Below are 14622 nucleotides of genomic sequence, written 5' to 3' on the forward strand. Positions count from 1 at the left end.
AAGGTTTATTACTATGATTTTTTAATTAAATCACCACGAGATACTCAGTTACAAACTGTTCATGATCCAGTTTCAGTCATACAATGTTCTGACCCCGATCCCTCCACCAGTGTACATTTCCCACCACCAGTGTCCCCCAGTTTTGTCCTGCCACCCTCAACCCCCAGCCTACCTCTATTTCAGTTTCTCTCTCTCTCTCCCTCTCTCTCTCTCTCTCTCTCTCACACACACATTATAGTTTGCAATATAAATATTGAGAGGTTATCATATTTGTTCCTTTACCTAGTTTTTGGCAGAGTCTCCTGCCCCCGCGCCTAGCTATCCTCACCGGGGCCCCTTGGAGGGGAGCAGGTTGAGTTTTCCTCCCCGCCCCGACCATGGCTCCAGCAGCCGAAGACCTCCAGAACCAGCCACCACCATGCTGAGACCACTCTCCGCACACATGATGGTACTGGCAGAGGAACAAAGACACGCGGGTCCCGGGGCTAAGATCTCCAAACCTACTCAGATCGGGGTTGAGCATCCTCCACCCAGATCCTCCAAATTCCAGTAAGCGGGGCTCACACCCACCAACTGGCCCCATGGCGCTGTGTAATCCCATCAACAGCCAAGACTGAGAGACTATAAAACCCAGCTCCCAGAAGCACGCGGCCGCATTTACGGCCGCGCGACATCTTATCATCTCATTCCTACTTTGGACAAACTGGCAGGCTACCGAATGTAACCTGCGCACACGGCAGAGTCTGTCAAACTCCCCGTGGCATACCCAATATGCCAAATACCAGTAACAATGAAGGGTCTCATACTCCTAACTATGAAAGAGCCTTGAATATGACACTTTTTAAAAAAATCTCAGGGCTAGGACGAAGGAGACGTTACTGGGGCCTGCTCGAGGCAATCGACGAATAACAGGATGGTTGTGATTGTGATTGTGACCTACTTTTAGCACTCAGTTCTTATCCAAGTAAACATTTACAACTATCATGGTCATAGTGGTTCCTTCTCTATCCCAACCCTAGGTTCCTTCCTCAAGGGATCACTCCTGGCAGTGCTCAGGATGTCGTGCTTCCATATATGGTGCTAGGGATCAAACTGGGGTTGGTTGTGTTCAAGGCAAATGCCTTAACCACTTTTTTAAAAATATGTCTGGCCCCTCAACTGTATAATTAATTATTTTTTGAGAGGAGGTGGGATTGCCAAGGATATAACTCAGTATCTCATACATTGTAAGCATGTATATCATGCATATATACTCATGTATATCACTGAGTAACAAGTAGGCTTATAGGCTGGTAGTACAATATGAGGACCTGAGATAATTCAGCCTTGCTTTGGGGACCATGTGGTATTAGGGATTGAACTGGGGTTGGGCACCTGAACCTCTACTGTCTCTCTGGCCCCCATGTAATCTTTTAAATTGCAATAAAATACAGCTTTAAAAAATTCCAGTATATACCTATTTGATATATAATAATTAAAAAATACAAATTAGTCAAAGGCATATCACCCATAGTTTCAGGAATCACATATGCTCGAGTGGGCCCAGTAACGTCTCCATTGGAGACTTTGTTGTTACTGTGTCTGGCATATTGAATACTCTCAGTAGCTTCCCAGGCTCTCCGAGAGGGGTGGAGGAATCGAACTCGGGTCGGCCATGTTGGCCGCTTGTAAGGCGAACGCCCTACCCGCAGTGCTATCTATCTACCTATTACTCTTCTTACAGATTTCATCCCAGCTAACCTAGCCAGACATCTTGGAAAATTTTAATTATCAATAACAAAGTATATTTTGAAAAAGTTGAAACACTGACCAAAGGTTTAAATGCTTCAATTCATGTCAATAGTGATAGTCAAAGGTAAGCCTTCAGGTCTTCTCTTAGTTGAGGGATGTTTTTGGTTTCAGGGAACCAGGGGAAGAAACAAAAGTGAGTTTGGGGTAAGTGGATATCAGATTGACTATAAGGATTCTCCTGGTAAGAGAAGCAGAGAAGCCCTGGGACTGGAGGAAGCATTCCTGGGCACTAGGACTAGACCTTTTTGTGAACTCAGTCCACAGGAATGTGTTTATTTTCTTCTTAAGACTGAATTAATCTTTCTTTCCTAGTGACTAAAATCATTTTTTCCTGACATTTCTGCTTACCTTTCTAGGTTCCCTCTATCAAGAGCCTGGCAAGCTACCGAGAGTATCCTGCCTGCATGGCAGAGCCTAGCAAACTCCCCATGGTGTATTTGATATGCCAAAAACAGTGACAATAAGTCTCACAATGGAGACGTTACAGGCCCCTGCTTGAGAAAATCGATGAACAATGGGAGGACAGTGCTACAGTGCCTAGGAGATCACCAACATGTTGTTACAGGTTGAGCCTTGTGTGCCTATATATATATACATATATATATTTATATTTATATATATACATATATCACAGTCCTCCCGTTGTTCATCGATTTGCTCTAGTGGGCCCAGTAACGTCTCCGTCTCATCCCAGCTCACCAGATGAAGTGGGGTAACAGGAAACAGAAAAAGATGGTGAGCAGGGAAATGAATACCAGATCCTTGGGAATTCCCCAAACAAAAAAAGACAAAAACTAGACATGGGTGGCTGATTAACAATTTCCTTCATTGAGTAGGTGATCAGTCTCTCCCAGGCCGCTGAGTGAGAAACCATTATCAAAGCGTTGTTCAGACCAGGCACTCTGTGGGCCGCTTGAGGCCAGTTCTGGCACCTGAGAGTCAAACTCCATCCAGAAGGGAAATTCACTCCTCACATTCTGAAAAGGACTTGGAATCCAAACTCTCCCTGGGAGAGGAGCTAAGGGCTTTCCTGGAAGTCTGTCCAGCTAAGAAGGTGTTCGGGAAGGTACCTGTTGTCAGTGAATCTCATTGTTCCTTCGCCCGCCTGCCAAACTTCTCCTGGAGTCTGTGGGCTGCTAAGGAAGGCTGGTACCCTCGGGCACCTTCTATAAGGACCTAGGTCTCCTTTCACTCACCAAGTCAGGAGTTCAAGTTGTCTTAACATCATACCAGGGTCTCCAAATGTAGCAGTTCGATTAATCCATCACACCAAAACAAACTTTAGAACATTAAGCAAGGAGAGTGAATTATTTCATGTCAAGACAGACTGCAACCAGGCAATCTCCTGGAACTGCAGCCAGAGCAGGGGCACTGAGCACGTTACACAGGAACATTCCTGAAACCGCTCACGAGGGGCAAAGAGAAGAAGAGCAAATAAATGTGGCTTCTCAATTGGTTGTGTTGACAATACACTAAGGTACACTGAGGCAGGAGGGGCTCAACACGGGACTTAGAGTGGGGCTCTTGTTGCTGGAAATCTTTGTTACAGACACATTGTTTTAGGTCCCATAAAGACATCTATTAATTTACTAATTGTTTCTGTGATCCTTGCCTACTTCTCCACCTGGGTAACAGGTGGGCTTGGGTCCTTCTACTCCATTCTGAACCATAACTTATTACTTATGACCTATTCATCTTTGCTAGGTTCCTAGAATGAGCCACTCAGAGTTCCTGCCTCTGGCTGTCTCCTGGTTACCTGTGCTTAGCTCCTGCTCACATTTCTAACTTTGCTGTCACTATAGAAACACATCATGAAAACACATTTCTTAATTCAAGAGGTACAGCGAAAGCAGAGCAAAAGTACAATTTAACCCTTACATATCGCAGTAGATACTAGCCTGATACACCAATGGGAATAGTGGATCACTGCTCAGACCACCTTGAGCCCAGAGTTAAACCCAAAGCTCACACAAAGCATTAGCAACAATGAAAAAATTAAGAAATTCGACCATTCTCTGGACAGGGCCAGAAGCCCAGAACACTTCTCAAGTGCCTCATAAATTCTGACACTGAGTGACATGACCTAAAGCAACAAAATTCTCTTCATAACCACTGAACTACGAAATCATCACAAGAGTCAGTGAACCTGCAAAAAGACTGGAGGGGAGAAATAATAAATAATTAAAAAGAAGAGGTAAAGAATACAATAGTAGGACTCAGCATTAGAATGAAACAAGCCAAAATTGAATTAGTGACACATGTGGGGGGGGGGTATGGTGCTGCCAGCAGGTCAACCTGTAGCTTCGGGTGAGTGCATTAGCAGCCTGATGGTGCCTTCACACTTCCGGATACCCCCAAATTGCCGCTGTGCCTTTGGTCGGACCCCAACAACTTGGGGCCAAGTTTACCAAGAAAGTAAACGGCCAAAAGTTAGGTATGTGGGAGCCACACCCACAAACTACCGCTGGCTCAGCTATACAGGCTCAGAGATCCATAAATCTTGAAAGAGATATAAAGCCATAGTTAAGGCCAGTGGTGCACTGTGGGAGAGTGGGCATGCCCTGCAGGGCATAATGCCAATTTCTCTTGAAAAGATGGAAACAAGGGCCATGATCCAGAGACACAAAAGAATCTCTGAACAGAGCAGCTCACTGCAGAGATGCCTCCAGACTTCAAGCCAGGCCAGATTCACTAGGATACTTCAGATGGAGGGTGGCAGGCATTGTCCCTCCACCTTCCCCCTAAACCCACCCCCCGGTGGCTGCCACCTTTCAGAACCCAGTGAGAAGTGCAGGTATGTGGGTTCAGAGATGACAAACTCCAGGCATCAAGAGATAGTGGATGGGACGATCCTTCTCTTCCCCCATTCCGATGGGACTCTGGATGTCATGCCCAAAAACTGCCTCCAGCTGCTACATAAACTCCTTAATGGCCATAATCCAGAGACACACAAAAAAAATCTCTGAATTGAGCAGCTTGCTGCAGAGATTTATCCACACCCTAGTTATTTAGAATTTTAGAATTCCAGGAGAATGCAGCCGCTCTTGTGGCCACATGACATCTTATGCAAATCATACCAGCAATACAAAAGAGAATATAGGGGAGATTGTCTGCCATAGAGGCAGGGGAAGGGGTGGGGAAGTGGGGATACTGGGGACATTGGTGGTGGAAGATGTGCATTGGTGGAGGGATGGGTGTCTGATCATTGTATGACTGAAACTCAAACAGGGAAGCTTTGTAACTGTATCTCACAGTGATTCAATAAAAACCATTTTTTAAAAGACAATACACATGTTCTCATCAATAAATAAGAGATGGAGTTCAGAAAGATAGCAAACCAGGTAGGTTTGCACATGACTGATCTTTTTGATCCCTGTTCCCCATATGGTCTGCTTAGTCAGCCAGGATTGTTCACTGCATGCAGAGTCAGAGTAAGCCCAGAGCACCAGTGGATTTGGTCAGAGTCAGAGTAAGCCCAGAACCCAGAGCACCAGCGGATGTGGCCCACAAACAAATAAAAAAGAGGTTATATATAGAAAAGAAAATTTTTAAATAATTAAATATAAGCTATTTAACTGACAACAGAAGAGAAACAATCACTGAATTATAGAATTATAGAAGGACAGTAAAGAGACAAATGCAATAGTATAGCGGGTAAGGTTCTTTCTTTCATGAGGCTGACTTGGATCCAATATTCAACACCACACAGGGTCCTCCAAGTTCCACCAGGAGTGACCTCTGTGTACAGAGCCAGGAGTAAGCCCTGAGCACTGCTGGTGTGACCCCAAACAAAAAATTAAAATGAAAAAAATCAGTAACAAACCTCCCCAAACAAAAGTACAGATCCAGAATGCATTCAGTAACATGCAACCAACCCAAATCCTCAGCACCCATATGTTTTCCCAAGCCCCAAGGGTGTCATTCACGATCACTGAGCCAGCAGTAAGACCTGAGCTCCTGTGGGAATGACGCAAAAAGAACCCAATAACCTAGAAATCAACCTCATATTCACAACAAATGTAAAAAACTTACACGAGTATTATCAGTCATTTTACAAAGGAAAAGGAAATATATCCTGGAAATAGGAAAATATTACATGTTTATGGATTTGAAAAAATAACATTGCTCAAATGATAATACCCAAATTATACATATTTAATGCAGTTGTTCAAGATTCTGATGACATTCATCAATGATTTAGAATTTTTTTTCGTGAAATTAATACGGAATCATAAAACTCCCTGAGAAATAAAAGCAATTCTAAGAAAAAAGGAGGGAAGTATTGCATTTCCTGACTTAACATTGTACTATAGTAAATTTTCTCATTATAGAATGTATGGTTCTCAGTGAGACCCCAGCAATACCCACAGGGGCCAGGGGTGAAAATTAGTTAACTGCAGGAGGTGGTTGTGGGGATAGCATGAGACTATAGGGTTAACCAATAACATAGGGAGATACAGGAAGAATCAAGATTGGAAGGGGGCACATTAAAGAAAAGGTCAGAAACAATGTTGCAAAGCATAGTGATCAAAATTGTGGTCTACTGAAAGAAAAGCAAACTCTCAGGGCAATGGGGTAGAATTGACAACACACAGATATAACTCACATATTTATTGAAAATCTGTGACAAAGTTGCTGGGTACATAAAGTGGGGCAGGCAAGTCCTCTTCAACTAACATGTTGGGAAAACTGAAAAATAAAATGTAAAAAAAAAACAAAGAAATATGTATCTCATATCCACCTAAACTTAATTCAAAGTGGATTATAGATGTTGAGATTGGACCAGAATCCACACAATACATTCATGAAAGCATACGCAGACCTGTCTGGGAAAGGAACCTCATAGGTGTCTGCAATAGTTTGACTTCACTGGTAAAAGAATTAAAAATACAAAGGGGATGAAAGCAAATGTACAAGTGATTACAGAGCAAAAGAAACGTGGGCTAAAATTTTAAAACTGCCTTACTGAGCAGGAGAAAATATTTTCAAACGTAGATCAAATGAAGGACTAATGTTAAGATGTATAAAGCAAGCAAAAGCCCAACAAAACATTAATCATCACATCACAAAATGTGAGGTGAGACTCATCTACAAAGAGGACATACAAATGATCAATAAGTGTATGAAAACATGTTCAGTATCAACTATTACCAGGAAATTGCAAATCAAAACAATGAAATGTTATCACACACCAGTGAGAATGGCATATGTCAGAAAGAGTAGAAACAACCACTGTTGGCAGCAATGTGAAAAAGGATCCCTCACTGGGGATACGATCTAGTTCAACTTGTAGGGAAAACACTCCAGAGATTTCACCAAAATGGGTAGCACGGTCCTCCCACTGTTCATCATTTGCTCGAGCGGGCCCAGTAACGTCTCCAATGTGAGACTTGTTGTGACTTGTTTGGCATATCAAATAAGTCACGGGTAGCTTGCCAGGCTTTGCTGTGCAGGTGAGATAGCTTGCCGGGCTCTCCAAGAGGGGCGGAGGAATTGGACCCAGGTCGCCAAGTCGGTCGCATGCAAATCAAACGCCCTACCCACTGTGCTATCGCTCCAGCCCCTAGTTATAACAATATTAGCTAATTCCAAAATGTTGAATGCCGGATGTTAAGTTGTGACGGAAATAAATATTGCCGAATCTAAGGACACAGTTGATATTACCTGAGAAATAGATGATGTCCACAAGTCACACGTGAAACACCGTGGAAATGGACTCAAGCATAGGTGTGCTCCATCGGGTCCTTGCATCCTAACTATGACGCTTACCCTGCCACTCTCTGTGGTCTGTGGGGAAATTATTCCACTTTATTCCACTTTGTCAAAAATTGCAATAAAATATAATTTCCATATAATTCAGAGATTTCACTTTTGGCATTGCCCCCTAAAACCAAAAAAATTAATTTGGAAAAATATATTTATACCTGTGTTCATTGAAACACTAATTAGAATAGCCAGGATATGGAGACAACGGAAATGTCAATGTTGAAAGAATAAAGAAGTTAGGACACACGTGCACACAGGCAGACATACACAATGGAATTTTACTAAGCTATTAAAAATAATGAAATATGTGACTGGAGCTGAAATAAGTAAGAAGGATTAAGACAAAAATCACACAATCTCACTCATCTGTGATATTGGGAGTCAGAAAACAGGGAAATAGAGAGTGTCAAATAATGGCACACCCTTGACCTTGAATTGCAAACCTGAGATTACCATGCACTTGGGGGAGGATTGGGACAAAACAAGAGGTGAAGCCTGAAGTAGCACATGGATAGTGGTGGAAAGTCTTGGGCATTTTGGTGGGATGAATTGCAACAACTGTAATAATAAACACTGTTCCCCCAACAAAGCAGTGGTTAGAACTGTTGGTTATTAATTCTATGTTAACAGGGAAGGCACACATGATCTGCAAAGATTTAAGTTAGACCTGTCACTCATCATCCTCGTTTATGAGGACTTGAAATGTTACAGACTGAAGTAGTGATGGTTTCCAATGAGAAAAATTCTCTCTTGCTTTCACATGACTCACACTATGCACACAGGCTTATTATTTTAACCATCTTAGACATCCATAAACTCCTTTGGTGTTCAACCCACTTGGGAGCTAGGTTTCAGTGGGTGCTGGTCTCTTGGTGTATTTAGGACTCATTCAAGCCTGGAATGGGCAGAAGGGAACACAACAATTTATCTGGGGTCTCCACCTACAGAGTCAGAGTGCAAATAACCCAGAGGACAACCAACACAGCAGAGCCAGAGAATCAGAAATCAAATTTAAAGCAATGAAGGAAAAATATACATGCATACATATTTAGTACACACACATATATATATAGCATTCGATGCAACACAATCTTCTCTCAAGTGCACATGGGACATTTGCTAGGTCTGATAATTTTTTAGACTACAAAAATTTTCTTAGCAAGTTTAAGAAGATCTAAAACATGCCAAGTAACTGATGTGAACACAATGGTAAGAAAGTAGAAATGAATCATAAAGAAAAAATAGAACTACATATATGCATGGAAATAAAACAACTCTCTGAACAGCCAACGGCACAAGAAAGAAAGTTAAATGGCAATTAGAGGGGAAAAAAATGAGACAAATGAAAACGGAAACACAGCTTTCTAAAACACGTGACATGCTGCATAGTTAAGAGAAATTTCACAGCATTGAAGGCCCACATCAAGCCCTGGCGGCCAAAAACCTCCAGAACTCAACAGCTGCCATGCTCACGGCCGCTCTTCTCATGCTCAGGCTGAGCCTCACCCATGAGTGAACCTATTCCTGGACCGTGCGGCTGCATCTCATACCTGACACCACTCATCTTCCAAGAGTGGAACACCACATTTCATGGAGTTTAAAGAAGAAGGCAACCAATCCCAGAGGGAAATATATTTTACACATATATAAATATAAATGAATATATATATATATACATATATATCTCACTGTCACTGCCCTCCTGTTGTTCATCAATTTGCTTGAGCAGGCCCAGTAATGTCTCCATTTTGAGACTTGTTGTTACTGTGTTTGGCATATTTAATACGTCATGGGTAGCTTGCTAGGCTTTGCTGTGCAGGCGAGATACTCTCGGTAGCTTGCTGGGCTATCCGAGAGGGATGCAGAAATTTAACTCGGGACGGTCGGGTGGGCCGCATGCAAACAAACATCCTACTGCTGTGCTATCGCTCCAGCCATATATATATTTAAATATATATATATATATATACACACACACACACATACACACACACACAAGGCTCAACCTTTAACAACATGCTCATAATCTCATAATGTCTTATAGAAGGACTTAGTGGTTCCTGGGTGAAATACAACAATAGTCACACACTTTTCTCTAAGGAAACTTTTTTGGAGCATTTTCAGTGGTTTATTCATAACAAACAATAAAAAATAAATTATTTTGGTTCTGCTTTGGGGCAGGGGTTGGGGTTTGGGGTGAAAACATCCGAAATATGGCAGTAGGAAGGTGTAATGGTGTTGGGATTGGTAATCAAATATAAAATGTAATCAAATATTGTGAACTACTTTATAAAAATCGGAGAGCCCGGCAAGCTACTGAGAGTATTCGATATGCCAGACACAGTAACAACAAAGTCTCCAATGGAGACGTTACTGGGCCCGCTCGAGCAAATCGGTGATCAATGGGAGGGCCTTTACCTTTGCTATTACGTACTTTATAAAAATAAACTTAAAAAAAGAAATATAAGAAAATTCTCAAATGAAAGGGAAAATTAGCCAATCTACCAGTTGGTTCTGGAATAATAAACACAATTGAGAAGAAAAATAAATACATAGCCTAAAATGATAAAACTTGAAAAGTGAACATTTAAACCAACATTAAATACAAAGAAGAATACAGCTACTGTGAACAATGGTACACCAACAAATCTAAACAGGATTGACTCAGGAAAAAAATACATAAGATAAAACCAGAAATAAACAAATGGGCCTCCATCTGAAAGCTTATGCATGCCAAAAAAATCAGACTTCCTTAAAATCAAAATCAGACTTTCTTAAAATTAAAAGACTTCCTATGAAATGGGAGAAAACATTTGAAAGCCATGCTTTTGGTAAAGGGTTAAATATTATATATACATAAAGCGTTATAAAGCTCAACTAGAAAAACTCAACAATTACATAAAACTGGAGATGAGTATCCATTTCCCCAAAATGGCTAAGTAAAGCCAGCAGACATCTGAAAAGATATTACTAGTCACTTGTTATCTAAGAAATGCAAAGCAAAAATTAAAAAGCAATGAATTTCAAGTCACATGAGTCAGAAACACATATATTTTTAGCTATATATAACTAAATATAACTGATATATACATATATGTGTGTGAGTATATATACACATACATATATATATATATATGAAAAACGTCTCCATTCGTCCCAGCCCTGAGATTTTAGCAGCCTTTCCTTACTCGTCTTTCCCAACGATTGGAGGCTCTTTCAGGGTCAGGGGAATGAGACTCATTATTTTTACTGATTTTAGCATATCGAATACACCATGAGTAGTTTGCCAGGCTCTGCAGTGTGGGCAGGATACTAGGATACTGTCGGTAGATTGCCGGACTCTCTGAGATATAATATATATATATATATATATTTGTGTATATATATATATAAATATATATGTCACCATCCTCCCATTGTTCATCGATTTGCTCGAGCAGGTCCAGTAACGTCTCCATCGTGAGACTTGTTGTTACTGTGTTTGGCATATCGAATATGCCATGGGGAACTTCCCAGGCTTCGGCGTGCGGGCGAGATACTCTGGGTAGCTTGTCGGGCTCTCCGAGAGGGGTGGAGGAATTAAACTTGGGTTGGCCATGTTGGCTTCGTGGAAATGTGTATATATATATATATATATACATATATATGTCATATATATATACATATATATGTCATATATATATACACATATGGGAGTGTCTTATGATGTGTTGTCCAGGAATATGTTCACTCATATGTGAGGCTTGGTCCAAGCGTCTGGAAAGCGGCCTGGAGTGTGGCAGCAGTTGGGAAGTGGAGCAAGAATATAGGTTCCAAAAGACCTAGTGATTTCACATTTGCATGTTACCTCCAAAACCCCTTAATAGAAAAATCAAAATTATATATGCACTCCTATATTCACTGCAGTGCTAAGTACAATAATCAGGAAACCCCCAAATGGACACACAAACAGATAAAGTTGTAGTATAAACACACACATAGAACACTACTCAGCTACAAGAAAAGGTAAAATCTTGCAGACTCCTGCAATTTGGATGGATGGATGGATGGATGGATGGATGGATGGATGGATGGAGGGCATCCTGACAAGCAAAATAATTCAGAGAAAGGACAAATATTGTATGATCTCAGCGTGCTATTTAAACAAAAGAAGGTAGTTAAAAAATCCTGAATGAAGAGAAAGTCTTGATTTTTGATTACACTGAGAAAACCTCAGTCAAGGAAACAGACTGAAAGTGATCTGAGGACAATGGTGTGGAAAGACAACCAGGTCGAGAGTTACTGATGACAACATATATGCCCTTAGTTGTGCGATGCACGTATAACATGCTGAAAACTACATCCCATGAACACTACACATGTGCCTAATTTTTCAAACACACCAACACTGAACATTCGCTCCTCAGCTACACAAAGCAACTTAAACTCCCAAAGCTGATCGTGGGGAAATTGAAAGACACCCCTCATTCTGTGTCCTGGAGAAGAATCTATAAAAGCTTCCATGACTGGCTACTCCCAGGAGAGAGTAGACATACTCAGTGAGCTGGTGCCTTGTCTGCCCAGTACACCGTCTTTCTTCCCCCTGGGATTTCTCAAGTTTCTTTCCAATTGCTCTTTGCTCTGCCCTTTCAACAGCAGATATTTATCATCCTAACAAATTCTTCGTGGAATGAAGGATACTGAATTAGTTTAGTCGTGATACCAGCACCACCACCACCACAGGTTCCTCATATTTCATAGGTCACCAGGCGTAGCTTGCTCTGCTGGACTCAAAATCTCACTGGCTCCTTCCTTAAGTAAGGTAGGTAAGGTAAAGGCCCTCCCGTTGATCGTCGATTTGCTCGAGCGGGCCCAGTAACGTCTCCATTGGAGACTTTGTTGTTACTGTGTCTGGCATATCCAATACTCTCGGTAGCTAAACAACCTGAAATCCATGTCTTGTCATCTGCCCCTCCTACTGCTTTCTTCGAATTGGTAATCATGATGTTTAAACTCACACAGATCTGGGATTGCATCATTACACCCATGTACTTGTGAGCTGACAATGGCTGGAACACCTCTACCTCTTCTCTATAAATGAAGTGTCTGTGTCCATAAATATTACAGATGATGAATGCACATTTTAAATATTTTAAGGCATTAAAATACACAAAAACATAGTTTCACTGTCAATTTTGTAAGCTCAACTGAACCTTACATGTCTTTGTTGATATTTGCATAATTCTTCCATCTCCTGCGTCACATGCAAGTCACATGCAAGCCTTTACCTCTGTACCTATCTCGGCTCTCTTTGCATTTTTCTTTTTTTCTTTTTGTGTCACACTCAGCGATGCACAGAGTTTACTCTTGTCTCATGCACTCAGGAATTACTCCTGGCGCTACTCAGAGAACCATATGGAATGCTGGGAATCGAACCCGGGTTAGCCACGTGTAAGGCAAACGCCCTACCTGCTGTGCTATTGCTCCAGCCCCACTTTGTTGCGTTTTAACATAGGTTTTGGCAGAGAAGATGAAAGACAGGGTCTTTCTGACATCAGCTGCCTCTGATCTCTCCTGTAGGTTCATCTGACAAAAGAGACATTTCACAGCAGAGGAAAATGTGAATTTTGTTTTCTTGTCTCTTGTTCACTAGTGTTATAATGGGTCTTAGGGAGCTGAGAGCTCAGATGGACACAGGGAGGACATGAAGTAAAGAACAGAAACATCACTGACCACACACGACAAGGAATAGGCTTTGCGACAGAAAATCAACAACAAATTGGAAAAATCTCCAAATCAGCATATATTATTATTGTAGATTTCACAAGGGGAGGAATAAAATATTACAGTAAGCCAAGAAAACCAGGAGGAAGTATCTAATTTCCAGACTTAGCAATTTATAAGATATTTCTGCCAATCCCAGACACATAAACAGAAAAACAAAATTGGTTTTGACAAAGGTGCAAAAGTAAAATTCTTAGCGATGATAGAAAACACCAGATTAATAAGCTTAAAAATGAATAAACTTAACATCCATATTTAAATCTCATATTTTGAGTAAGATGGTTTTCATGGTAAGTGATCACCATGCCACAGTTTTCCATCTTTATAACTTCGTCTTATTGACAATGATATTCTCCAAACGGGACTATACATGCTATGAAAATGAAATGTTATAGAAATGACTACTGACTAAATGACTGAGCAAAATCCACTTGACATCCTGTGATAGAATCAATGTTTCTAATATTGGACTTTAGTATTTGTTACAACGGATTATACTGTTTTCCCTGATGATTCACTCACTAAGGATCTTTCAGATTATTTCCAATGAAAGTCATTACTGAAAAATTCTAAATGATACTGAAAATTATGGAATTGTCCCTTCTAATGGGTGAATTTTATGACATGAATTCTATCTCAGTTGAACTCTGTAACAAGCTGAGAAGCATATCCCTTATCTAGCGGTGTGGCTTGCCCTTCCTGGGTTGAAGCATCCCCGTACAATCCTGCCTCCCTGGGTCCCTCCTCTCGGCTCGCTCCTGGGGTCTCCCGTTCTGCTCCAACGTTCTCATCTCAGGATGGATCCATCCCGCAGCTCCAGCTGCGCCTGAGGCCCCTACTCAACTCGGAGCTCGACCTCTCCAGCCCAGATCTCTTCCAAAAGCCACCTGGAATTCCTAGGTCCTCCCTTGAGTGAGCAGAAGCACTCAGCTGCTCCGTGGACCTTGCTCCAACTCTCTAGGGCTTGACCTGGTCAGAGTGGGGCCAAGGTGGGGTGTGAGAGCTCGGGTCCGAGGGGATTAGGGAGAGGTCAGGGCGGGGGCAGGGCGGGGACAGCGCAGGGGCAGGTCCAAGGTCAAGGAGGGCTCAGGAGAGAGCTGTGTCCAAGGAGGAGGGTGGGATTAGAGAGGTCATGTATGTCTTAGGGTCAGGGGGCAGTGTCAGGGTGGGGTCAGAGGACAGAGGGGAGGGGCCACTCTGGCCCTGGGCACGGAACCGGGAAGCCCCTGGCAGGAAGTCCCGCCCCCAAAGCCCGAGGGCCCAGGAGGTGCCTGGGGCGCCCTGGGCGCAGGTGAGCGGATG

This window comes from Sorex fumeus, unplaced genomic scaffold (genome assembly GCF_029834395.1).
Source record: "Sorex fumeus unplaced genomic scaffold, SorFum_2.1 ptg000063l, whole genome shotgun sequence".
In the NCBI taxonomy this organism is placed as follows: Eukaryota; Metazoa; Chordata; class Mammalia; order Eulipotyphla; family Soricidae; genus Sorex; species Sorex fumeus.